The following is a 25,415-nucleotide window of genomic DNA, read 5'->3' as shown; positions in this document are numbered from 1 at the left end:
AAGGGGAGAATACAGGACAATCGGCAGTTGTGTCTTCCCTGACCACCGATGGCCTAGGATGGCCACAGTCCCAGGTGAGTGCAGGGATGAGCCTCCTGGGGCCTTTAGCCTTTACTGGAGGCGGCAAACTCCTCCCCGGTGCCGCACCGACCCAATGGGCGCCACGACCCCGCGCGACACGGGGCGTTTAGCGACGGGACCCCAGCCGTTCCCGGCGCCGGCGGCGCTGCCAAGTGCGCACGCTCAGGCCTCCTGGCACCTCCTTTGGCTGCCGCCAAACCGCTCCCGGCCTCGGCCCAGAGCGGGGGCGGGGTGAGCGCCGCGCCTTCCCCCTGACTGGCAGGAAGACGGGCCAATAGGAGGGGAGACCCGGGGAGGGGCGGGGCCGCGCCGCGAGCCGGGCGCCGGGCGGTCGCAGAAGCTGCAGCCGGGAGCGTGCGGCACGCGCCTGCCGGCTGCCCCGAGCGCGGTCACCGGCGCCGCCGCACCTCGACCCCCGCCCCGCTGAGCCGCGCGCGCATCTGTCCGTCTTCCTCGGTTGCTTCTTACGATTTTTCTTTCTTTCTTTTTATTTTTTTATTTTTGCACGCAACCTTTTTCTGTTCCGTTTTGTCCTTTTTAAGGCGGGGGCGGCGGCAGCGTAAGCTCGGGGCGGGGAGGGGGTGGCCGGAGGATGCGGCGCGGGGCTGCGCTCGCTACGTCCGCAGCTGCTGCCCGGCTCGGGCCTGAGCGCCGAGCAGGTGGGTACAGGTGCGCCGGGGGGGCGGGAGGCGCGCCCCAGCCGAAGGGGACCCGCGTACCCAGCGACCGATGGGCGGACCCCGCGGCAGGGGACGCGGTGACCGGTGCCGCCCCGCCCCATCGCCCACCTCCCCTTCTTCCAGCCTTCGCACCCTTCCAGATCCCCTGCGGCTCTCGCGTCTCACCTCCGTGGTCCCCCACCCTTCCGTTCCCATCCCCCATTCCCCTCCAAATCCCCCTGCAGCGTCTCCCAGCAGGAGGACTCTGCGTCGCCTCCCTCCATAGGCCCCCTCCCCGTTCTGCCCCCAGCCCTCTTCTCTCCCGCACGCCACCCCTATTTCCACTCCTCTCCCCATTCCGCCCCCGAGCCAAGGAGGGGGAGGGGACCCACCGGCTGCCTCCAGGGAGTGGCGCGGGGGGCGTGGCCGGCTGGTTCCCTTGGAGTCCTACCCACTGAGTAAGTCAGGGTCCCCCCAGGTCCCGGCCGAGGTGTCACAGAGGTTGGAGCCCGAGGCCTCTCCGGGGCGGCGGGGAGGCCAGGAGGGCGAGGCCGCCCTGCCTGCACCCCCGCCCCACGCGCAGCACCCGCGGCGGCCGCCCCTGCCACGCACACCCCCGCGCTGCTCCGCCCACGTGGGCTCCGGGAGGAGGTTGAAGCGCGGGGAAGAAAGGCTGGTACCCACCCTGCTGCCCCGCCGGCGCGCCCTGGGCGCACGCAGCCTCCGGAGATGGCGCACAGGGATTGGCTCCGTGGGGGCCGGGCACCTTGCCGGGACGCCCTGCGTTCAGGCCTCGGCCTGTGGGCCTGCGTTAGTGCCGGTGCCCTGGTCCCCAGCCCCCTGCCCCCTCACTCCATCACTCCACCCTCCCTGCTGCAGGCTCTTGAGGATCCGGCCTCGTCATCCCTGATGGAAGCTGCTTGCCAGGCTGGAGTCTTTGGCCATAGAAGCAGCCCCCCCTTCACACACACCACCCCTACACCACCACCCCTCCACACACAGTAGTCTGCCTTTCTCCTGATGGCTTGGCCGGCCTGGGCTCTCTGCCAGCCTCTGCCCGGCTCTTTAGACTCCAGAGATACAGTATCTAACCGCCGGTCCTCCGCCACCCCCCACCCTTTGCACGCACACTCACAGGCACACTGTCCTTGGCCTTTGCTTGTGCTGTTCCCTCTCTGGGAACGCCCTTCCTTCAACTGGCCAGCTCCTTCTCCATGAAGGTCAGGGAGAACCCCTTGCTCCCCCCGAGCTTCCTTGTGTGGCAGAGCGGGACACACTGCTGTCCTGTCTGATGGTCTCCGCCTCCCAGGCCAGATTGGGAGGTTTGGAAGGGCAGGGGCAGCATCAGCCCTTCATGCACAGCTCCGGTCACAGTAAATATCCCACTTGAGGGGGGCCCTCCCTGCTGAGTGGCCTGCTGGTGTAGGGTGAGTCTTTGGAGATGCTGGCTTCTCCTCCAGACCTTGGGTACGTGGGCACTTGGAGCCCAGAAGCCCAGATGGACAAGGGGGTTTGGGGATGGCACGGGGTGGTCAGGACCCCCCTCCGACACTTACTCCGACTTCCAGGAGAGCTGCTGCTCTGAGAGAGGTCTTCCAGACAGGGCATGACTGCGAAGTGTGTGTCGTTGAGACCCTTGCACGCGGTCTGTAATGCTGGGCGTCTCTCCAGAGCTTGTGGGTAACTCCCACCTTGAGACTTGTCACAGCGAGAGTTCCCTTGAAGGGTCAGAGTGTGGGCCCCACAAATGCGATCGTTGACATTGTCCTTCACCCACCATCCTTAGCCCCCACTGCCTCTGTGACCTCACATGTTCCTCACATCCTGGCTTCCCTGGCCCCCCTCTCTCCCTTGTCCCACTGTCTCAGCCTCATGCGCACCTCCGTGTTCCCCAGACCTTCCTTCACACCTAGGCTTCTCCCCACAGACTGTGGTTTTGTTTGGTTTTGGTTTCGGTTTTTGGTTTTCCTGGGAAATGTGCCTCTCTCTCCTCTTCCTGGAGAACTCCTATTCATATGTGAAGGCCCAGGTCTCCCGTGACGTCTTGGTGATGTTTCCTGACTTTGCCAAACAGATTGTGGGTTCTCTCATCTGTGCTCTTTTAGAACATATATCCGTGTATAGTTTCATATGTGCGTTGTTTTTCCTTAAGCAGACCTTGCCCACTGGAGACTGGGGTCACAGTGAGGTCTGAGGGGGAGCCCTGCTTGGACAGGGGCTCCCCCTTCTTGGGGAGGCAGTCACGCCCGCACCGATCATGCCAGCTCTATGAGAGGAACATGCTTAGGGAGGGACAGAGTTTGACAGTCTCTCCTTGGCCTGGCCAGAAGGCTTCGTGGTGAGGAGGCAGGATTGGAGGCCCCACTCTGTTAGTGGCGAGGTCGGTGGGGCCGGGAGAGGAGCGGCAGAAAGCACAGTTGCTGAGCAGGGCGTTCGCCAGCATGAGAACGGGACCCTGCCTTTCTGCGGGCTCTGCAGCCGGACTGCCTGGTGTCCACTGGGGCCTGGCCCTCACCCAGCTGGGGCTGAGGAAGCGCCTCCCACCTGGGCTTTGTGACTAAAACGGGGTGCCTCCCGCAGAAAGATTGTGGACGACTGTGCCGTGTTCTGGGTCTCCTCGCTTGGTCTCCTTGGGGTGTTTGAGTTGACTTCTGGGGCTCCTGAGGTCGGCTCACCTTTGTCCTGTTCCTTAAGGCTGTGTGATCTTGGGCCACAGGACTAGCCTTTCTGAGCCTCCATTTCCTGTACGAATGGGGGCAGTGGTCTCTCTGGCTGGGCTGGCATGGGCATCAGAGTGTGGGCTCTGGGCACAGGCACCACTTTATAAGTGGTCATGATGATGAGGGAGTGTCTGGTTAAAAAAGTAGTGCTTTGGTTTTGTCCCAGAGCAGTCACCCCAGTTAGAGGCCCTCCGTGTCCCTCCCTAGCTAACAACATCAGGCCAAGAAGCTAAATAGTCCATAAAGGGGAGCGAGAGATGGAGGGAGCGGGTGCGTTTTGGCTAACAGGAGCAGTGCACACTTGTGTGAAAACGTGCCAAGGCTGTGGGCAGGAGTCCTGAGCTCGTGGCGCACGTGAAGCCCACCCACCCGGCTTCACTTACCAGCTCCTCTGATAATTCTGTCATCTGGGCGTCTTTTCTGCTCGGTGGTTACAGTGATTTCCACCCAGTTCCTGGGGAGACTCTCACACCCTTAAAGGAACAAGCCATCAGCACCGGCCAGCTAGGTGAGCTGAGCCGTGAAGGGACAGGGCTGGAACAGGGCCGGGGCTGCACTGAGGACCAGCTCAGACCCTCCTGGCTGTGTTGCCTTGGGCAAGTCATTTAACCACTCGATGCCTGGTTCCTTTTCCTGGGATGCTCACAGGAGGAATAGAGCTGTCCTTGCTCCAGCTCCCACTCCTGCTGGGAATTCTCTCTAGGGAAGGGCTTCTATGAGCACCTGACCAGCAGGGGCTGAGCCTGGAGGTGGAGGTGGAGGGAGGCAGAGGCGGAACTCACCAGTGGGGGTCCCACGCTCCAGAACTTAGGTGTTCCCCATGGAACACGCACGTCCCTGTAATGGAAAGTCGACCTTCCTACAGGGCCCACGTGAGGAATCAATCAGAGGAGGCTTCTCAGTGCTTTTAATCAAAATAGGTTACCTGGAAGCCAGTAGAAGCCATTAGCGTTGCTGCAATCTGAGGCTCAGAAAAGGACTCCAGGGCCGGCCAGCAGTGGGACCTTGCTTGTCATTGTCACTCAAGCCCTGAACACTGTCAGAAAATGTTTTCTTTGCTCTGGACTTTCCGAGGCGAGGTGGACAGCCCGAGGATATGGACCAGCGGGGAGGGGCAGGAACAAGGGAGGGTGGCCTGGGAGCCTCAGGCTGTGAGGCAGGGATTAGGGGCCCCTCCTGTAGGAGGTGGGTGGGGAAGAGCTTGCAGAGAGTGGCCAGGGCTGGTCCAGCATGTCCCGAAAGCAGCAGATTGAGGGCGGGGCCCCCTCTCCAGCAGGCACTGAGGCTTTGCTCTCGCTTCCGTATTAGTATTTATTTTTGGAACTGCAACAGGAAGTATTTTACCTCTCATTCATTTGTAGAAATGAATTGAGATTAATGCCATTTTTCTTAATTGTAGCAGTTAACATTTGTTAAGCGCTTACCAAGGGCCAGGGTGTGTGCCCAGGGTCGACCTGCTGCAGCCCTATCAGCCCGCCGCCTGCTTCTGTAAATAAAGTTTTATTGGCACCCAGCCGCACCCATTGGCGCACCTGTTGTCTGTGGCTGCTTTCCTGCTGCGTTGACAGAGTTGCGCAGCTGTGGCCCGCACCTGTAAAGCCAGAAACACTTACTACCTGTCCCTTTGCAGCCGGAAGGAGTTTGCTGCTCCCTGGTCTGTGCTGTCCCGGATTTGGGTTCATTCCGTTCTGGACACAAGCCCAGAGGGAGGTGCCTTGCATTTCTCACTTTACAGATGGGTACGGACAACGTCTGAAGCATGGGGTCACAGAGCTGGTAAGTGGGGAGCAGGGATCTGCACCCAAGCAGCCCACATTATTATTTTTTGGGGGGATTTATATATTCTTAATTAGCTTCTAATTGGATTTTACCATGTTTAAAGAATATGGTCTGTATGATATCTACTTTTAAAAATTTACTGACAATTTCTTGTTTTTTTTTTTTTAAGATTTATTTATTTTAGAGAGAGTGAGAGAGAGCGCTTGCATGCAGGGGTGGGGGAGGGGCAGAGGGAGAGAGAATCTCAAGCCAACTCCCTGCTGCGTGTGGAGCCTGAGCAGGGCTCCATCCCATGACCCTGAGACCATGACCTGAGCCGAAATCAAGAGTTGGATGCTTAACCAACTGAGCCACCCAAGTGCCCCTACTGACAATTTCTTGATGACCTGGTACCTGATCATTTCTGAAAACATCTTTGTGTTACATGTGTACGTAATACTTAGTAATGGTTATCACGTTAAGCACATTTAAGTGTACTGAACAGTGGCAGTAAGCATGTTCACATTGTTGTGTCCAGAACTTTCCCGTCATCCCAAACTGGCAATCCACACTCTTAACCATGACCCCGTGCTGCCTTGTAGGAGTTTTGCAGGAAAAAAGCAAACGTTAGTGGTATCAGAATTTAGCACAGGAGGCTTTTAACAGCAGCTTTGGGTTCGAATGCTGGCTCATTTGCCAGCTGATGGTGGACGAGCCTGTGTATTCCTCTGTGTCCTCCTTTGTGAAACAGGGACAGCCTCCGTCCCTGTCCCTGCAGATCACGTGGGTATGGGGATGAAATAAAGAGCAGAGGTGAAGGCCCAGCCTCGCGTGCTGGACAGTAGGTATGATGCTGTCCTCCAGCAGCCACACCTTAATGGGGTGTTAGGTCTGTCTTCTCTGTGAGGCCTGTGGTGTCCCCTTTATCCTTTCCATGTCCTGGAAGCATCCTCAGGACCCGTCACATGTCCCGAAGCCCCTGCCTGGACCTCAAAGGACCCAGATGCTGGGTGGATGTGGCCTCCTGCTGTTCTTTCTACCCCACGGCCCAGACTTGGCTGAAGGGCCACGCTAGGGAATGAAAGGAGGTTCTGTATGCGACCATCCCGAGACTGCCAAGGGCTGCCCATGTGGCAGTAATGCCCTTGTGTGTGCCAGGTCAGGGGACGCGCTGGCTCGGCCTGCTGGCCCCAGCGCCTCTGCCTCGGCTGCATTTTGATTTGGGAGTCCTGGACTGGCCCCTGGCCCCTTCCTCAGAGCTGGAAGGGTGGGACGTATCACCAAGGGGTGTCCTGCTTCCTTGGCAGGATAGACAGCCCGTGAGGATCGCGAGCTTTCGGTGGTGGAGGCGAGGAGTGAGCTGGTGAAGGAGCTGTCCATGTCCCGGTCCCCTCTCTTCTCCCATTCTATCCCATTGTTTCTGGAGGCTGGTCACTCCTATCTGCTTGCTGAGATGTGGGGTTTTATTCAACAGGGTCACAACCTGACTGTTCTGTTGAAATAGGTCTCCCCCTCACCCCTGCTTTTTAACAATTGAGGTGAAATTCACAGAACCTAAGATGAACCATTTTAAAGTGTATCATTCAGTGGCATTTAGCGCATTCGCAAAGTCGTGCAACCACGGCCTCTCTAGTTCCAAAACATTTTCATCTCCTGCCGTGAAAGCCCTGTCCCCGTTAAGCAGTTACTCCCCACTCCCCCCTCCCTCAGCCCCTGGCAACTGCCCGTCTGCATTGCATCTCTAAGGATTTGCCCATCCTGGACATTTGGTATCAATGGAATCCTATTACAGGTGGCTCCTTGAGACTGACTCCTTTCACTCAGCATCATGTCCTCAGGGTTCACCCAGGTTGTAACGGGTGTCAGTGCTGCAGTATTTTTTATGGGTGAGTAATATTTCACCGTGTGGGTAGACCGCATTCTATTATCCGTTCATCTCTTGATGGATGTTTGGATGGTTTCCACTTTTTGGGTGGTGTGCATAGTGTTTGAAGCAAGGCTTAACGTGTTAAAATGTTCCTCCTGGGGCCCCTGCTGCCCAGGTTCCCTTCTGGCACTTCCAGTGTCTCCTCTCACTGCCCATGCATCATTCATCCACTCAGCAGATGCTCCTGGATGTGGACTCCACGCCAGGCGCTGTGCTGGGAGCTCCCAGCCTCGACTTGTTCTTGACATCTGGAGAATGGCTTATTGGCTTCTCATTTTCCAAGCTGGGGTGTGGGAGTGCCCTGAGACAGGAGGAATGGCGGGCGGGGGGGAGGCACCCTGTTGCTCCAGAGAGGCTGCTGGCATGGGAGCCCGGCTGCCTTTCTATTGGTTCCTGGAACACACTGGACTCTTCCCGCTCGGAGGTTTGTGTTTGCTGCTTGCTGTCTGGCATGCTCTTCCCTGCCCTCGCCAGAACTATGGTCTTCTTATTCTTCACGTCTCGGTTTAAATTTCCCCTCCTCACAGAGGTCCTCCCTGTCCACTCGGGTAGATCCCCACCTCCCCTCAGCTGTTACTCTCACCATCCGAAGGGGGTTTTCCTGGTCTCTTATCGTTCCACCATCCCCATAAGCTGGGGCAAAAGCACCAGGAGGGCAGGAACCTTGCCTGCCGTGTTTGCGCTCATCTTTCAACACAGGATATTGGCACACAGCAGGTGCTCAATAAATAATTGCGGGTGTTGCTTGGAGTCAGATGTAACTTAACTTCCTGATTGCACTTTGTTACTCCGCGACCTGGAGCACATCTCCTAATCTTTCTGAGCCTCACTTCCTTTTTCAATCGATATGGAGACCATCCAGGGTCCCTAGCTGTGCAGACCGCCCAGAGCCGTGTCGGTGTGCAGCGGGTGTTTGTAACTGGTACTGAAGCTGGTAGTAGTTGGAGGTGTAGTCATAGTGAGTGTGAATGAGTCTCCACGTGCTGAGTGACGTATACGCTTGTTTGCCTGGACGTGGGCGGGGGAGCCCCTCGCTACCGCTCAGCGCCGTTGAGCCCTGAAATGGGGCTCTTCTGAATTGACCTGGGCTGGTGACTGCAACATACACACTGGATTTCTAAGACTTTGTATCAACAGGAGAGTGAAAAAGATCTCAGGAAAAACGTTAACATTGATTACACATCAAAACAATACTATTTTGGATCTGTTGGGCCAAATGAAATGTGAAATTCGTTTCACTTGTTTTTTTGTTTTTTTGTTTTTAAATGTGGCAACTAGAAAATTAAAAAATTAAAAATTGCGGGTGGGGTTCACATTCTATTTCTTGTGGGCGGAGCTGCTCAAGACTCTCATCTCCTTGAGGGCGGGGCGGGCTCCAGGGGGCTGAGGCTTTGCCTTCTAGGAAGTGCATGGCCGGAGGCAAGTTAATTAAATTTTGCTGGGCTTCGGTTTTCTCCTCTGTAAATAAGAAGCCCGGTCTGATGATGAGCAATGACAGTGCACATTTGCGGGCTTCCTGCGTGTCCCTGGAAGGAACGGGGCCCCATGAAGAGGAGGTGTGGCAAGGTCCCTGCCCACATCAGCTTTCATTCTGGGGAAGGAGAGACCCACACAATCTAAATAAAACACAAACCCAGTCACTAGGACTGTGATTGTTCTCTGAAGAATCTACGGAGGGAGGCGCCGTGGACATCATAACTGCCACGAGAGCCGGGTCTCTAGTCGGGAGCTCGCAGTGATGGATCTCCGTCTAGACTCTTGATGGCTCTAGCCTTTGTAATCCCAATGGATGGAATAACCACATCAGCATTTGCTGCTGTCCTCCGAAGAATTTGCAACCTCACGTGCATTTTCCATGACTACTAAATGCTGGAGTCCCATCCCGGCAGCTTCCCCACAGCCAGCTCTGATTGGATGAGAGCAGCCGATCAGCCAGCTTTGGTTGGTCGAGGGCAGCTGCCTCTCAGGGTGTGACACGACCATTCCCTTACTGCGTGCATCTCCTCTGCTCTGTACCCCGTCTCCACTACTTCCTAGCAGGCCTGGGAGGGCATCTGCATTTCATCTCTGAGCCAGCCAGGAACCACTAGGGGGACAAGTCACTTCACCCCTGGGAGCTCTGGTGTCCTTCTGGGGGGGGGAATGACCCCCCCATTCCCATCGCTAGGTGCTTGTGCTCCACGTAGATGCCCGGGGAGGGCTTTGTTTCAGTTTTGCAGGGGTCACCTAATGTCCCTGTTTTCCACACGCACATCTGTCTGCAGGTGCCTGGCACGGTACTGCTTGCTGGGGTGGGAGGTTGAGAGTGGGGTGAGCTCACAAAGCAGCAGAAACGAGCCCCAGGGTGGGTCCTGGAGGCCAAGAGAGTCTTCCTTTCCAGCCCTCATCGGGCCCGCGCCACCTCAGTGTCGCAGCATGAGTGAATCACCTGAGGTTGCACAGGCAGAAATGGCAGTGGTGGGCCTGCTGCGGGCACTTGGACAGTTGCTGATGACAGATGAAAAGTGTGCAGACCTTAGCTGGGCGTTCAGAGCTCTCATGGCCTGCTCCCCACTCAATTGCCATTATTTACCCCAGTGGACTGTACCTCCCTGCTGAGCACTGCTCCTTCTCCGGATCCTTGTTTGCCAGCTCCCCCTGCCTGGAGTGGCTCCCCACCTCCCACCTATGACATCCTGCTTGCTCCATGGCCCAGCTGGGATGTCACGTCCTCCATTCTTCCTGGGCCCGCAGGAGAGACCTGTTTGCTTACTCTACAAGTTCGGATTGAGTGAATGAAGTCACCAGGGCTGGATTAAGACAGGAATAGCCTGGAAGCAGAAGAATGGACCCAAGGGACTACTTCTCATCCCAATTTTATGAGCATGGTGTGCCTGCTCCTGCCTCCCTCTCTTCCCACACCTTCCGTGGGGCCTGTGTCCAGCTGCACCATCTGCCCACTGCTCCTCATGGAGGCAGGCTTCTGCACATGCTGTTCCCTCTGATGGATTTGCCGATTCGCTTTTCCTGTCCTCATCCGCGTGGTGAACCTCTTGCATTTGTGCTTAGGCTCCACCTTTAGTCTTATTTCCACCAGAAAACCTTCCCTGATGTCCCTCCCCCCCTCCCCCAGGCCAGGTCGGGCATGTCACCGGGGCTCCTGCTGCCCTAAGCATTCCCCTGCCACTGCCCTGGACGTGGTATTGCAGCTGTCAGTGACTTATCTGACTCTTCCACTAGAACAGAAGGCTCCAGAAGGTTCTGGGAGGCTTGAGATGCCATCTGACTCACAGGCGGCTTCCCAGAGCATGGCACAGGGCGGGCTGCACAGTAGGTGGTTGGTAGATTTGGGGCCTTTAGTCTCACAGATCCCGATAATCCCGATAATGGCAGTGCTGGGAGGGGCCCCAGCTGGGAAGCGGTCAGTTGTCCCTGTGGCTTGTGTCGGGTCTGCTCTGTCCTTAACTAACCTCACTCCACTCTCTGTACCAGCAGAGTCACGCCTCTCATGACTACCCCATGAGCCTTAGATACCACGTTCCTTAGGCTGAAAGACCCCAGCGGCTGTGTTAGCCCAGAGAGGACATCGTAGAGCTTCTTAGCTTCTTCATAACGTCTTCTTCCCCTGCACGCAGGGATCTCACCATCTCACGGCGCAGCCCGCCTGTGGTTCAGAACAATGGATACACTAGCAAGCTGTTCTTCAGAATCCAAAACATCGCCTGTTTACTGAAGGTCGTAGTTCCTGTTAAATTGTCCTGCTTTCTCCCTTTCTCCCAAAGCGACACCTCACAATGCACTTTGGAAGATGTGGCTGCTTTTGGGAAATTGGCAGAACTGCTTCCTGGGCCAGGGCAGCGGGTGAGTGAGCTCATTGAGCCGGGCAGTAATTGGGTTCCTGCAGCAAGTCTGCCATCCTTCCAGGCTGAGGGCTAGACGTTCTTTTTTGCCAACTAGATACCTTACTGTGAATAAAGGGCCTGGATGTGTATAAATTGTGCCTAATCTGTTAAAACCTTCAGGCAAACGGGTTCTTTACTGACATTTATCTCTCCCTGGAGTTACCCGGGGTGAGCGCAGTGGATGACAGCCTGGGCATTTTAGATCCCCTGAGTCTTCTACAGGGGTGACTAAACGCAAATGCAAGACACTTCAGACCAGAGACACAAGCAAGTCCTACTGCTGGGTAAGATATTGGAAATTGGGGGTGCTCCGGCCAGATGATCGGGGAGGGGGGCCAGGTGCCCCAGACCTCAAGTGTTGACAACATAGATTGTGAATTTGGGATTTCACACTTCACAAGCTCCTGAGTTGTAGCTTCCCTTCATGTTTGTTGATGAACCAGAGGGCTTAGTAGGGAAACTAAGAGGTCAAGTGACCAGGAGGTTGGGGGCATAAGTCACTCAGACAGGGATGTGGGCTGATCAGTTTGGGATGGGGTCTTAACTGTCCATTGTGACAGCTACACAAGGGACCTCTGTTCACCAGTCTCGTTAGCATCTGTGCCAGGTCTGCAAGAGCAATGCCATGCATTTGAAAATACCCATGCTGTGGCCTTTGTTGTGAATTCCAAACAGCCCTTCCCACTTCGGTTTGAAGCACTGAGCTGTTCTCACACTTTTAGTTGCTCCATGTCATGAAGGTGATTCCCAAAACATTGCGAGTGGCCCCATCCCTCCTGGTGGGCAGGTCAAGTTGTAGCTTCAAATCCTCCAACCCAGGAAGCTGGTAGTAGACATTTCTTTAGATGGTGTTCCTTGACTGTTGGATAAATAATTGGTGTGCTCCTGTTTGCTGGAACCAGAGAGAAAAAAATCATGACTGATTTGAAAACCAGCCAGGGGCACTTGGGTGGCTGAGTCAGTTAAGTGTTCAGCTCTTGATTTTGGCTCAGGTCATGATCTCAGGGTCATGAGACTGAGCCCTGCATTGCGCTCTGTGCTGGCCCGGGAGCCTCCTTAAGCTCCTCTCTCTCCTTCTCCCTCTGTCCCTCCCCCTCCTGCTCTCAAGCACTCTCTCTCTCTTCAAGAAAGAAAGAAAAGTAAAGAAAGAGAAAAAGAAAGAGAAAAGAGAAAAAGAAAGAAAAGGAAGAAAAAGAAAAAAGAAAAAGAAAACAAGCCATTTAAGAAACCAAAAATTGTCAGAGAGGTAATTTTGCTACCTAGATTAAAAATAATTAGTCTTTTGAAGTTCTTGCTCTACTTTTTATGCCAAACCCAGTGTCTGATTCACTTAATGCAAAAAAAAAAAAAAAAAAAGCCATAAAGGATGAGCGGAGGAACCAAAAAGACATGAGACATGTAGAAAGCAATCAGTAAAATGGCAGACATGAACTCAGCTATACAAATAGTGACATTAAATATGAATGGGTTAAAAAGTCCAATCAAAAGGTGAAGATTATCAGAACATATAAAAAAATGATCTAACTATATGCTGTCTACAGGAGACACACATCTTTGGATTCAAATATAAAATAATTTGAAAGTAAAAGGATGGAAAAAGATACATCATGCAAAGAGCAAAACCACAAGAACACTGGAGTGGCTCTACTGGTATTGTATAACACAGACTAAAGAAAAAGAGATAAAGAGGGACATTTTATAATGATAAATGGGTCAACCCATCAGGAAGAAATAAACAATCATAAACACATATGCACCTAACAACAGAGCATCAAAATCCATGAAACAAAAACTGACCGAAATGAAGGGAGAGATAGATAATTCAATAATACATAGCTGAATATTTAAATCCTCCACTTTCAATAATGGATAGAACAACTAGATAGAAGATTGACAAGGAAATAGAAAACTTGAGCAACACTGTAAACCAACCAGACTTACCAACAACATCGGAATATGTACTCTCAAGGGTACATGGATTGTTCTCTCAGGCAGACCATGTGCTCAGCCATGAAACAACCTCAGTACATTAAAAAGGATAGAAATAATGCAAAGTATGCTTTCTGACCACAAGGCAATGACATTATGGGGCAATACTAGCAAACAGTGCCTGGCCTGTAGCTGATGCTCATTTCCCCTCTTGTCATCCTGACATCCCAGACTTCCACTTGTCCTTCCCATTTCATCCTCCATCACTCCCACTCTCATCTTTACTTCCTGGCCACACAGAGCTACTGACTTCCCCTTCCACTGTTTCCAGGTTCCTTGCATTTGCTCATGCTGCCCCACTTCCTGGAATGCCCATTCCTTTGCCTTCCCCACCCTCACCCTCTGTCCTAAGTTTGCATCCTGCCCTTCCTACCTTCCATGAACATCTGCCTCAGTGAGCCACAACGAGGAGAGTATGTAAGCAACTGATCAGAGCAATGGTTCTCCAAGTGGGGTCCTGGACCAGCAGCATCAGGATTCCCTGGGGGCATTTTAGAAATGCACCTTCTCAGGCCCCACCCCGAGCTACTGGATCAGAAACACTGGGTTGGACCCTGGCAACCTGGCTTTTAACAAACTCTGGGAAATGCTGATACTCCCTCCAGTCTGCGAACCAGGGCAGGCAGGGCTGGTCCCCACTTATCATGTTGTTACACAGTCTGTCTATTGGGTCGTCACTGAGATAGTTGACAACCGGCTGGTTCCTTCCAGTGGGCAGGAATCGTCCCTGCTGTCCTGAATCTACAGCTAAGTGCGGAGACCCTGGCTTCCTAAGGGCAGTTCCTAGAGGGCAGCTCTCTGTCCAGTATGCACACATTCCAAGTCAGTGCTCGGAGTGAAGGGTGCTTGGCTTCCAGTGGTTTCCTGTAGAAGAAGGAAGATGTCCTGGCCTTGCTCTACGGTACTCTCCCTCTTTGTGATGGATGTGGGCTGTCACCTCATTTCTAGGGAAGAGGGAAAATGGCAGAGTGTGAAAACCAGCCTGAGCCAGCGGTCCCGGACTCAGGGTTGAGTCCTGCCCACGTACTGCTGTAATGCCTTGCAGTGGTCCTTCTTCCCCAGGGTGTGTGTGGAGTGCCTGCTGGGTGCTGGGCACTCGGTCTCTACTCTCTCAAAGTGCGGTGAGCAAGGACGATGATCACAGATAATCACCGAACAACGCAACAGCCTTACCCCTCTCTGGATTTGTTTCCCCATCTGTAAAATGGAAAAAATTTTTTAAAAATTTAACAGCTATCCCATATCATACCTGAATATACAAAACAGGGAAATGATGATTTATTATTGCATGTATTTTATGATCTTAAATTTGCAACCCTAACTATAAGGTCAGTGCAAGAGAACGGTGAGAGCGCTCTGATGAACGTAACTTCCGAAATGAAAAATTGGGGGTGATAGTTGTGCTCTTAACAGCCGTGGTATCCTCAGTGTCGCCAGGCTTTTGTTGTGGCTGCGGAAATAGTCTGCGTTTTGAGAATCCTTACATACCACACTTGCAATTGGTAAGGGTCTGATCGGTCACTTGGCTCGTGACCTCAGGATGCCCTGTACTGGGGGGTGATGGGGGAGGCTGCTCAAAGCTGGGTATTCACCTGGCAGCTCAGGTCCATGCAGTGGGGTCTGCAGAGGGTTGACATTTGGTGTGCACTCATTGAGCTCGTATGCTGTCTGTGTAGTTTAAAATGATTACACCTGAAAAGATAGAATCAAGCATTTGTTGCTGTAGACCCCCTGACCGCTGACCCCCAAGCATCTTCAGGGAGCACCAGGGCTCCGTGGAGTGGGGTGTGCCATCCAGGCCCTCAGTGTCACCTCCCAGCCCCCCGACATGCTGATGGTTCTGCTCTGTTTCAGACAATGGCTGCCATCCTTTCATAGGCCCTTGTGCCCATGTGCTGTCACCCACCCGTCGGTACCATGTTTGGTTCTTTGTTGGGGTCTCAAACTCCCAAGTGTCCCACGTTGCTCAGTCGGGGACCTGGGAAGGCGAGCCTCCAGGACCATCACTGATGGAGCTGAGCTGCATGGGGGAAAGAGCCGCATGAGGGCCAGCCCTTGCCTCACCTTGAGTCTGTGGACAGGTTGTGAGGCTCCCATGTCCTCCTAGGAGGGCTGCAGGTCCTGTCTGCCCACTCCTTCTGCATCACGGCTCCTGAGTTATTGGGTGTTTGAGAAGAATAGCAGTCACACCAAGAAGGGCGATCTTTTCCTGAAATTACACCTGGCTATGTCATTCCTCTGCTTAAAGGGTTCCCCGGGGCCCAGGATGAGGGATACACTCCTTGTCGTCACAGCTGTGACCTCTCCTGATGCTCTTGCTTTTACCGACTGTCTTAGCTGAGGCTGCCATCACAAACACACCATGGACTGGGGACTGAAACACTGGAAATTTGTTTCTCAGTGTTCTGGAGGCTGGGAAGTCCCAGATCAGGCTGCTGGTCGATTCCACCTGAGCTCTCTTCCTGACTTCTTACCATGTACTCTCTAGGGGGCAGGAGAGGGTAAAAGCAAGCTCTCTTGTGTCTCCTCTTATAAGGGCTCTCACCCCATCTTGAGGGCCATACCCTCATGACCTCATCTCACCCTAATCACTCCCCCAAAGGCCCCATCTCCAAATACCATTACACTGGAGATTCGGGTTTCAACATAGGAATTTGGGTGGGACACAAACATTCCATCTGTGGTGCTGACCCCTCCCTGAGGCACCCTGTGCCTTCCTTGAACTTGCCAGACCCCCTTTCTTCCTCCTGACTCTGTGCTTCTGGCCCTCTTCCCAGCACTGCCTTTCTGCTGCCTCTCCAGGTGACTCAGCCTCATGTCCTTGGGTGTTTCCCTGCCCCCCCCCCCCGGGGCCCTGCACATCTTTCTGACCACACTGTGGGGCTGTCATCTTTCATAGTCTTTCTTGCTCACCAGCTGCAGCTCAGGACCCACGTGGGAGTCATGTTTGGGGCTTCCGTGCCCAGCCCGGGGCCAGCAAATGTGTACACCTGATGAAGTCATTGTTGACCACCTTCCTCCCCGACTCAGCTGGTACTAACCTGGCAGGGAGTAGCCTGGCGGTAAGCGCATCTCGGGCTGAGCACCCCAGCTCTGTAATTAGTGTCCCTCTTGGAGGCCCTGGTCTCTCCCTACCTGTCAAAGCCCCCCCCCCCAACCCCGTCATTTCTAGAGTCACCTCCTTGAGAGAGGCCAGGACATAGGCTCTGTGTCCCCTCCCCCGCAGCTTTGTGCACAGAGCAGGCGCTTAGCTGGTGTCTGTTGAAGGGTGCCCCAGGCATCGCAGGCCACGTTGAGTGGCTGGTGTAGAAAGGATGTGGAAACCACAAACGAAGTTTGCTTGAAAGTCACTGGCTGCCCCTGCCTCTTCTTGGCAGTGTGATTACTTGTCAGCCTGGTGACTCATTTCAGCAGGCGGGACAGAACCGACCTGACAGCTGGGGCCTTTTCTGGGACTACTTCAGGGGACTTTGCACATCAATAAAGAGGAGATTCTAAAATGGAGCAAGGAGTTTGCCAAGAGCCAGCAAGTAGCAGTTGAAAGAGCAAAGGTAGGGACTTGAGCGAATCCTGTACTCACTTTAAGCTGACATTTTGTCCTTGTGAGATGACAATAATGCATGTCTCTCCAGGACCTTGTGAGCACTGGGATTATGTGCGTAAAGCACATGATGCCTGGTGGCTGTCCAGGGCCTGGCAGCCTTCTCCCCCCAGACGTGCACAACAGCCGGGGCTTAGCTAGCTGCTCAATAAATATACTTACTTTGGCCTTCCTTTGGACAAGGCAGTGTCCGGGCCACCCTTGGGGCTCTATGCTCAGGTCCTGGTGTAACACCTGGCACGGGGGGCTATGTAGCAGAGCAGGTAAGGACATGGACACTGGAGCCAGACCACCTGCCCATCCTCACACCCCTGTTTGCTAGCTGGGTCACCCTGGCCAAGTTCCCTACCCCTTCCTGCTGGGACACTAAGATGGGGACACTAATAATACCCATGTCTTAGGGCTGTGGAGTAATAGATAACTGGGAAAGTTTGGAACAGTTTGTAGCACACAGGAACGGCGGTGTGAGTGGGGACTGTGGTTATTACTTGGTGCGTGTTGATTGAGTTATAGTGCATTGTGTCTGACCGCACAGGACGTGGGTATCACCAGGATGCTTTGCTTTTCTTGCAGCCCAGGTATCAGTTCCTGCTGCTCATCCCCACCTCAGATTTTTCCTCCAGTTCAGCATCTGTAAGATTTTACAGCAAAGAGCTAAAGAAAACTCCAAGGGCACAGAATGTTCTGGAGGAAGTTTCCTCATGTTCTCGTGAATGTGGATAACAATTTTCAACCCTCTATTTGATGGGAATTTTGTGATGAGGGTTTTGAATGTGAGTAGCCATTTTATCAGAAATTGTGTTTGTGGGAGTGCTTGGTGGGAAACTGAAGTAGGTGGCTTTTTGATATTGGAAGCTTTTCGTGAACTGGAATATTTTGAAACTATAGCTTTATGGAAGTGTTGAGGCTAATTCAGTGGTATTTGATTTGCTATCAATATGCTTTGTTCTGGGAGGGTGATGGCACTGTGAGCCTGGCTGGTCCTCCCTAAAAACGTGCTTGGGTGCCTTCCAGGAGTGTGCCTGGCACACTGTGAAGTCCTGAGGATAGAAAACAAACTGACACAGTTCCTGGGGCAGCTGGGAAGTAGCCTTAGAGTCAGACCTAGGTTCGAGTCCTGACTCGGCCACTTATAAGCTGTGAACATCAGGCAAGTGACTTCACTTCTTTCAAAGGTGTTCCTTATCGGTCAAGTGGGGATGACACTGTTGTGCTTTACAAGTTTTGAGGATGGATTGAGACGGGTATGCCCCGCACATTGCCTGGCATAGGGTAGGCTCTTACAAATGGCAGCTCTTGGTTTGGCTGCTGCTTTGGGGGCTGGGGGCAGGCGCCTGGCTTGGGGCTGCCCTTGGGCCTCTTCCTTGCCTTTGTTCTCTGCCTGGCAAAATGGGCAGGGTCACCGTTTGCAGAGGAGACGCCTGTGTCTGAGCGTGAGAAAGGCCTGGTTTCCTGTGGGTTTGTGGCTTATGCTTTGTCCGATTGGTGGCACCTGGGAGGGTCTCTGGGACGCCAAGGAGCAGGTGGTGGGCCGGGCTGGGCTTCCTGTCCTGGTGCATGCAGTCGGCCTCTCAGCTGTTGCGTGTACCGAGTGTCCCCCAGGCGGGTGCTTTGTGTTCCTCTCAAGCACTGTGCAGGAGGCTGGGAGGAAACCAGGCCCTCGGAGGTGGCAGAGCCATTCAGTGGTCAGAGCAGGGGAGCTGTGGGGCCTCAGGACGAGAACTCGCCCTCACCAACGCATAGCGGGGCATTGCGGGCGGGTTCAGGGAGGACAGCCTGGGAGGCTGAGGTTTGGGCTGCGGGTCGTTCCAGGAGCAGGAGCTCCGTGTGGACGCCCCCCCCTCCCCGCCCCCCGCTCCTCTTCAAGATCTCATTGCAAGAAAACAAAACATGTTTGAGAAGCACCCTCTGGTCTTTTCTCTTCCCGCACATTTGTGTGCAAATTTCAAATCTTACCGGGGTCGCACTGTACCAACTTGGTAACCCAGCCTTCTTTGTAAACACCACAGTCCATTCTGAAAGCTTCCCCACGACTGGATCATTTGCAGCGGTTTCTCCATCTCCGGGGAAGGGGGCGGGGTCAGAAAGTGGAAGGGGCGGAGTCAGCCTGGCTGGCCGGAAGTGGGTCAGGACCGGAAGTGGGCGGGGCGGTGATGGGTGGGTTTGGCACCCTGGGGCGCAGATTGGTCTTGTCATGGGGAGTCCTGGCACGGGTGGCGAGGAGAGGGCCGGCCTGCAGCGCGAGAGGCTCGGAGGCACGATGGAGCCAGGTGCTTCCGATGTGGGTGGCATTGATGTTGGAGGGATGCAGCCATTACCGTGTCCTGGGTTGGTCCACGGAGTGGGTCAGTCCCGGGAAGGGGTTGCCTTAATTCACTTAATCCATGCTACAGTGTCAGGAGGCCAGGCAGCCTGGGCTCACGTGACATGACTTGATGGAGGTCCCACAGGCAGTAAGGGATACAGCCAGGACTGACTCTGGATCTGACCAACAGGCTCTTTGGGAAGGCCCGGGCCTTCATGGGAGGGATCTTGGTGATCATGGAGGGCTTCCTGGAGCAGGTGGTGCTGTGGCTTATAAACCTTCACTAAGCTGAGTGTGACAGCAGGGCAGGAAGAATCGGGGTTCCAATGCTGCTGCCCTGTGTACATTTGGATTAGGCCCACCCTCCCTCGGCTCTCTGTCCCATCTGTACAATGGGGAAATGGGACCAGATGCCCTTTTAACATGCCCCTTCCAAGTCTGGAGCTCACTTCTCTACATCAATGTTTGCTCAGTATTTTTCCCTTTAGGAAGCCTGGCGTCTGACTACTGTCACCCTCTCCCTCCCCAAGCTCCCTTTGTGGTTTCAGGATGCCAGTGGGTGTGCAGGCGGGAATCACTATTCATGACAGCAAGGACTTTGCCCTGCCCACACTTCTGAAAGGCTCTAACTCCTTCTGGCCACCGGGCTGTGGATGCTGCTAGGAGGTTCACCCTGTAGGGGAAACCACAAGGCAAGCCTTGGGACTGACAGATCTCTGTTCACATCCCTGGTCTTGCATATTCAGTGGAAACTTTGGCCCATCAGTACACCTCTGAGAGCCTCTGTTTCCCATTTGTAAATGTGGAAGTATTCTCTGCAAGCCCTTCATCTCCTAGGCCCCGCTGCCCCATTGTGAGTGGGTCAGGGTGACGTGGCACAGTGCTTCTCCTCGTTCCTGCAGTAAAACAGCCCAGCAGCTAGGAGTGATAAGGAGCTTGGTAAATGTTTGGAGAGGTTCAAAAATAGATCAGAATGTATAGCAAAGCTTAACTCAAGCTTTAGGAAGCCTTCGCCGTCTCCTCTACTTGGGCTATGAGTCCTGTGTGGTTTTGCCTCTTTAAATGTTCTTATCCGTGGCTTGACTCTGGCCTCTTCTCCCCTCACCAGATGAGGACACAGCTTCAGCGCCGTCTCTACCCCAAGGGACCCCCTCCAGGCAGCCCTTCGTGTAGACCCTGAGCAACTGGTCTGAAACGTATAGGTGTCCAACCTTTCCCTCCCTGGCAGAAACCTCCCCATGGCTCCCTGCTGTGCTCGAGGTCAAGTTCAAACCCTGTAGGGATTTCTATTCCTTCCTTCCACTAGACCTCCATTCACCCCAGGGCAGAAGTGCCTTGTTCATCTCTGTATCTTTAATGCATGGGAAAGTATCTGGAGCTTAATAGGCTCTCAAGAGATGGTAACGATGTCATTTATTGTTTGTGGAGCAGGGTACCTCACCCCTATTAGGAATGTCAGTTCCGGCCCCGTGGATGTCAGTATTTCTATCTCTTATGTGGGTGAGGAAACAGGTGCAGAGAGGACAGGGGTCTTGCTGGGATTCAAAATGATCACGAAATACGTGCTTATCCTTTTAACCTCTTTAAAGGGAGTTGTGAAGCATCTATTGCTCTAAATGGAGAGAAGAAGTCTGAACCCTGAATCCAAAGTCTTCTCCAGATTCAGAGACAGCCAGGGATTGGCCGGCACGGGGCAGGGGTGGGCAGGTGGTGGTCTAGGGCAGCGTCCGTCTGCCTGGGCAGAGCCGGGTGGGAAATCCCGCCTGGTGCCAGCCACGCTGGGTGAGTCCTCAGCTGAAATCAGGCCACCAGCTTTATCACCTGTATGCAGCACATCTGCAGTGTGAAATGCTTGTGGGGCTCTTTATCACTGATATCTGCTGATTTCTAGTCATTAATAGTTTCCCACTGTGAACATAAAACTATATGAAAGTGATGAACGTCTTGTGAAAAGAACAAGAAAACGACATCCATTTGTATTCCTGCCACCCTTCCAGCCACCGTCAGTGTTCTTTCCAGCCTTGTCCAGAGGCAGCGTGAATGAAACGCTTTGCTTTTTATGTAGAATGAAGGGAGCTCACTTATTTGTGCCCTGGTTCTGTCACTGCTGAGCTGAGTGACCTTGGGCAAGTTCCTCAACCTCTCCGAACCTCTGTGGCCTCATCGGTCCCCTAGAGAATTCACCCCCCCTGCCAGGGTTGCTGCTCTCTGGTGGTTTGGCGGGTGGGGAGAGTTGGAGTGGATCTGTGGTAAGGGGAGGTGGGGAACAGAGGACGAAGGGCCTCATTCAGGCCCAGGATCAAGGGGCCCCGAATGAGAACTCTGCATGGCTCAGGGTGACCATGGATGCCGGGGGTGGGGGGGTGGGAGAGGGTAGGAGAGGGTGAGGAGGTGGCCAGTGGGGAGCACACTGTGGAGGAGGCAGAAGAAACAGGTCCTCAGCAGGGAGACGGGTGTTGTGGTCTAGTTGGGAGTGTCGAGGGGTCAGAATGGAGACAAGGGTTTGGGCCAGGAGGGGATGGGGCTTTACGTTCCAATTCCTGGGAGCCCTTCCTCAAGAGAGCCTGTGGGTAGGCTGGGCGCCCACTGTAATTGCTCCAAGGGCCCTTGGGGAGGGGGAACTGAGGCCCATCGCAGCTGTGCGACTTCTCCAGAGTGACTCAGTAGGTTGAGGGATGTGAGCCCAGGCCCCCTGATTTTCTGCACCATAGCCTGACTGGTCCACACTGCCAGCTCCCAAGGACAGAGGGGACTCCACGGTCACGCTTGAGGGCACATGGCTTGTGTTTTCTTAGGCCAGGAGCCAAAGACCAGGGCTGGCATGAGCTGAAGTTTTGTAATCCTCTCTCTCTGGGCCCAGAGGCCCTTCCAGCTGCTGTGCCCTGTTGTCAAAGATTATTCTTTACTGGATGATGCTTATTATTCTTAGTTATCGTTATGTTTCACTTTTTTGCTTGATTATTTCGGGGAAGTTTGTGGTCCAGAGTACCTCTGACAGAGACCTGGCTGTGTCCTGACAACGGTTTCTTTTAATAAGTGCTCTGAGGCTTGGGTCAAGAAAAATCCTCATTTCACTATAGAGACATTATTGTGACGACTGCTGACTTTGGAATATGAAACGTATCAGTGATCACATTTCCTGGGTTTCATTGTACTATTCTTGGAATTTTTCTGTAGTTTTGCCACTTTGCAAAAATAAAACATTTGAAAAAGTGCTGCTGAGTGGGGAGGTGCTTTGAGGATCTCGGGGTCTACCTGTTGGCCCTGTGCTCCCCGCCCCTTCCTCATCTCAGTCAGTTTGAGGCAGAGAGAGGTGCTTGCCCCAGAGTAAAATTCTGAGCAGACCTCTTGGGGTTCAGTTTTGAAATAGTGGCAGAGGTTTAGACAAACTGTATTCCTCCCTCTATAGAGAAATCATTACATTTTTAGAATCTTTGCTTTAGGATCAATTTTTCTTCAGATTTTCATTTCTCCCCTCTTAAGGTTTTTTTTTTTTTTTAATTTTTATTGCCTTCTAAAATGGCTGAGGTAGTATTTGTTGTTGTAATTATTCAATTAGAGAAGAGAATGCAGAAATTAAGAGACCCTCGTTTTCTCCATCCCCTGTGGGGGAGCCAGTGGTAGGTGGAACCCTCTGGAACTTTTTCCCGTGCTTGTGAGAACACATACAAACATGCATGGATAGCCAGTAGGGTTTGACATCTTATCATTTTTATCCTTTGTCAACCTGGTTAGCCAGCTGCTTGCTTCTCCTTGAAGATGCAGCTTGGGGGTCATCTCCTCCAGGAAGCCCCCCAGGCTCTCTGTGCTGACCTCATCCTTTGGAGTCATCTGAATCCGAGACGCCTCCCCTGCCAGGTCTTGGGTAACACAAGGGCAGCTGTTACTGTTTCATGGTCTGTACTTGAGCTGGGAGCCTGGGAGACGTACAGTCAGTGTTTCTAGAAGGAACAAATGGGCATGGGAGGCATCCCGAGTGAGGCGGCCTCGTGAGCAGAGCCTTGCAGGTAAGAGAAACTTTCTCATTCAAAAAGTTCCTCCTTGCCCTGGGTGTCTGGGGGCAGAAGGTCACTTTAGGGAATGTGGACTCTCCCTCCCCGGGTCTCCCATGCCCTGGCTGATTCTTTCCTGACACTAATGCCCTACATGGGTTGGGCTGATGGGGTGGCCATGAGCTACCCAAGGGCTGGGCCAGGGCTGGCCTCTTTTCTCCCCAGGGCTCCATATGGCCTGGTTTGCTGGGGGTCTTGGGGGCGACAGGAAGAAGCCCAGGCCAGGGCTGGAGCAGCACAAGGTTCAGATGTGGGCCTGGCCTGCGTCTCTTTATCTTTCGTGATCCTGACTCGTTCTTCATTAGAGGCACTGCTTTCCGCAGCTGGGATCTATTAATGTTATCTGCAGCTCGTCTGGTGGGTGCCAAGGACGGGGTCACTGCCAGCTTGAGGAAGTGGGAAGTTGGGCGAGGATGGAGAACCGAGTGGCGAGATTCTCAGCCAGCGTGCTCAGGCAGTGTCGAGAAAAGCATCCCTTGCTCTGAGCAGCCCTCCCGGGCTCACCCCATCTTTCAGGCCAGAGGGGCCCACCGGTCTGATGATGGGATTGTAGACATTAGAGCCCTGGACTATTGTTTCAAAGCACTTACGTCCCAGGGAGCGAGCAGGGCTGGGAATTCCCGTGTGGTGCTGTGTGGCCTGCGTTCTGGGAGAGTGGTCAGTGTCACGGGGGAACTTGTGGAGAAGTGAGAGGAGTTCTGCTTTTCTGTTTGCTGATTATTAATGTAAATATCAGTAATGCTTAGCTATTACCTGTCTATGTAGCTTTGCGAAAATGTGCACTTCACCAGTTTCGATTCCAGCACTTTCGCTGTTGAATGGAGGCATTAACAGAGTGGGAAAGTGGCTGTGGAACGCCAGGGCTTTGCTGGCTGCCCTGATTCTGTGCCGGGCCCTGGGGAGGGAGGTGGAGTTTGGAGATGAAAGGCACATCGTCACGCCCTCAGGACACACCTGGCCTAGGTGATTTTTGAGGTTGAATCATGGGTATCCAGGACACAGAAAGATTCCTCTTCCATCTTCCCACACCGGTCACTCTTTTGCACTTAGGCCCTTGGCATTAGGTTCTTAACAAATGCTGAAAAATTGAAGCAGGTTATGTGACAGCCGGCTCCCTGTCCTTCTCTCTCCTGGTTTCTTGTCTGCCTTTCTGCCTAAACTGGCATTCCTTGCTGCTGGGACTGTATTGTGAATATCTGGGGGTGGCGGTGGTGGCGATGATGGTGATGGTGGTGATGGTGGTGATGGTGGTGATGGTGATGGTGGTGATGGTGATGGTGATGGTGGTGGTGATGGTGGTGATGGTGATCGTGATGGTGGTGGTGGTGATGGTGGTGGTGATTGTGGTGATGATGGTGATGGTGGTGGTGGTGGTGATGATGGTGATGGTGGTGATGGTGATGGTGATGGTGGTGGTGATGGTGGTGATGATGGTGGTGGTGGTGGTGATGGTGATGGTGATGGTGGTGGTGGTGGTGGTGGTGATGGTGGTGGTGGTGATGGTGATGGTGGTGGTGGTGGTGGTGGTGGTGGTGATGGTGGTGGTGGTGGTGGTGGTGGTGGTGGTGATGGTGATGGTGGTGATGATGGTGATGGTGGTGGTGGTGGTGGTGGTGGTGGTGGTGGTGGTGATGATGGTGGCGGTGACTGTGGACACAGGGATGGTGGCGGTGACTGTGGGTGCAGGGATGGCGGTGGGAGTGGCGGCTGCACTAAACGGGGAAATTGCAGGCATGTAGTAGAAATCTTATCACTCATCGCTTTAGCTCTCCACATCAGTTGCTCCCTCACAACAGCCTGTGGTTTGTAATCGCCACGGCCCATTTCCCTGGTGAGACACCTGAGTCACAGGGCCACACGGTGCCTGCCAGAGGAGGATTGAAAGCCTGATAGACTAGCTTTTTCATACTAAACCAGGGTGACCCAAGTGGGATCCTGGCACCGAGCATTCTGTCACCCGGGCACTTGGTGGACATGCACATTCAGGGCCCCCAGTCCGTTCGATCCGCATTGCTGGGGAGGGGCCAGGGGAAATCCAGGTGCTCATAGGGTGTTGTCAGGCACGTTAAGGTTGAGAACCACTGCCCTAAGCTACCACCAGTCCTGTGCTCAGTGGCCGAGTCAGCTTGGACCCAGGCTCACAGGACTCTGGTCTTGTTATTCAGGGGCCTGTTAGCAACGTGGCATCACCTTTACAAGGGATGTGGGCCTCACCCCTGGCGAGGTGAGGGGTTCTAATTTAAGGGTGGAGGTGGAGAGAGGGGAGGAAGGATGGGCGCTTCTCACTCTTTAGTGTGTGTGTGTGTACGAGTGCGTGCCCGAGTCCCCTGGGGACCTTGTTTAAATTGCAGGTTCTGGGTCGGTGGGTTTGGGTGGGGCCTGAGACTGTACCTTTCACAGGAGCCCGGGGACGCTGACGTGGCTGACCTGCGGCCCCACTTC

General features: G+C 53.9%; 1 protein-coding gene across 2 annotated transcripts in view; it reads left to right on the top strand.

The window, feature by feature from the left end:
• The first annotated feature begins 439 nt into the window (after positions 1-439).
• Positions 440-25,415, top strand: part of JAKMIP1 (janus kinase and microtubule interacting protein 1) — a 102,138-nt gene continuing 77,162 nt past the window's right edge. For both annotated transcript variants that reach the window (XM_045771448.2, XM_045771447.2), the window contains exon 1: positions 440-740. The gene's annotated coding sequence lies outside the window, so the exon portion shown is untranslated. The remainder of the gene's footprint in view (positions 741-25,415) is intronic.

This window comes from Ursus americanus, chromosome 8, assembly GCF_024610735.1.
Source record: "Ursus americanus isolate L20-20 chromosome 8, mUrsAme1.1.p, whole genome shotgun sequence".
NCBI lineage: Eukaryota > Metazoa > Chordata > Mammalia > Carnivora > Ursidae > Ursus > Ursus americanus.
The sequence above is the reverse complement of the archived record's forward strand: the minus strand, read 5'-3'. Positions and strand labels throughout refer to the sequence as shown.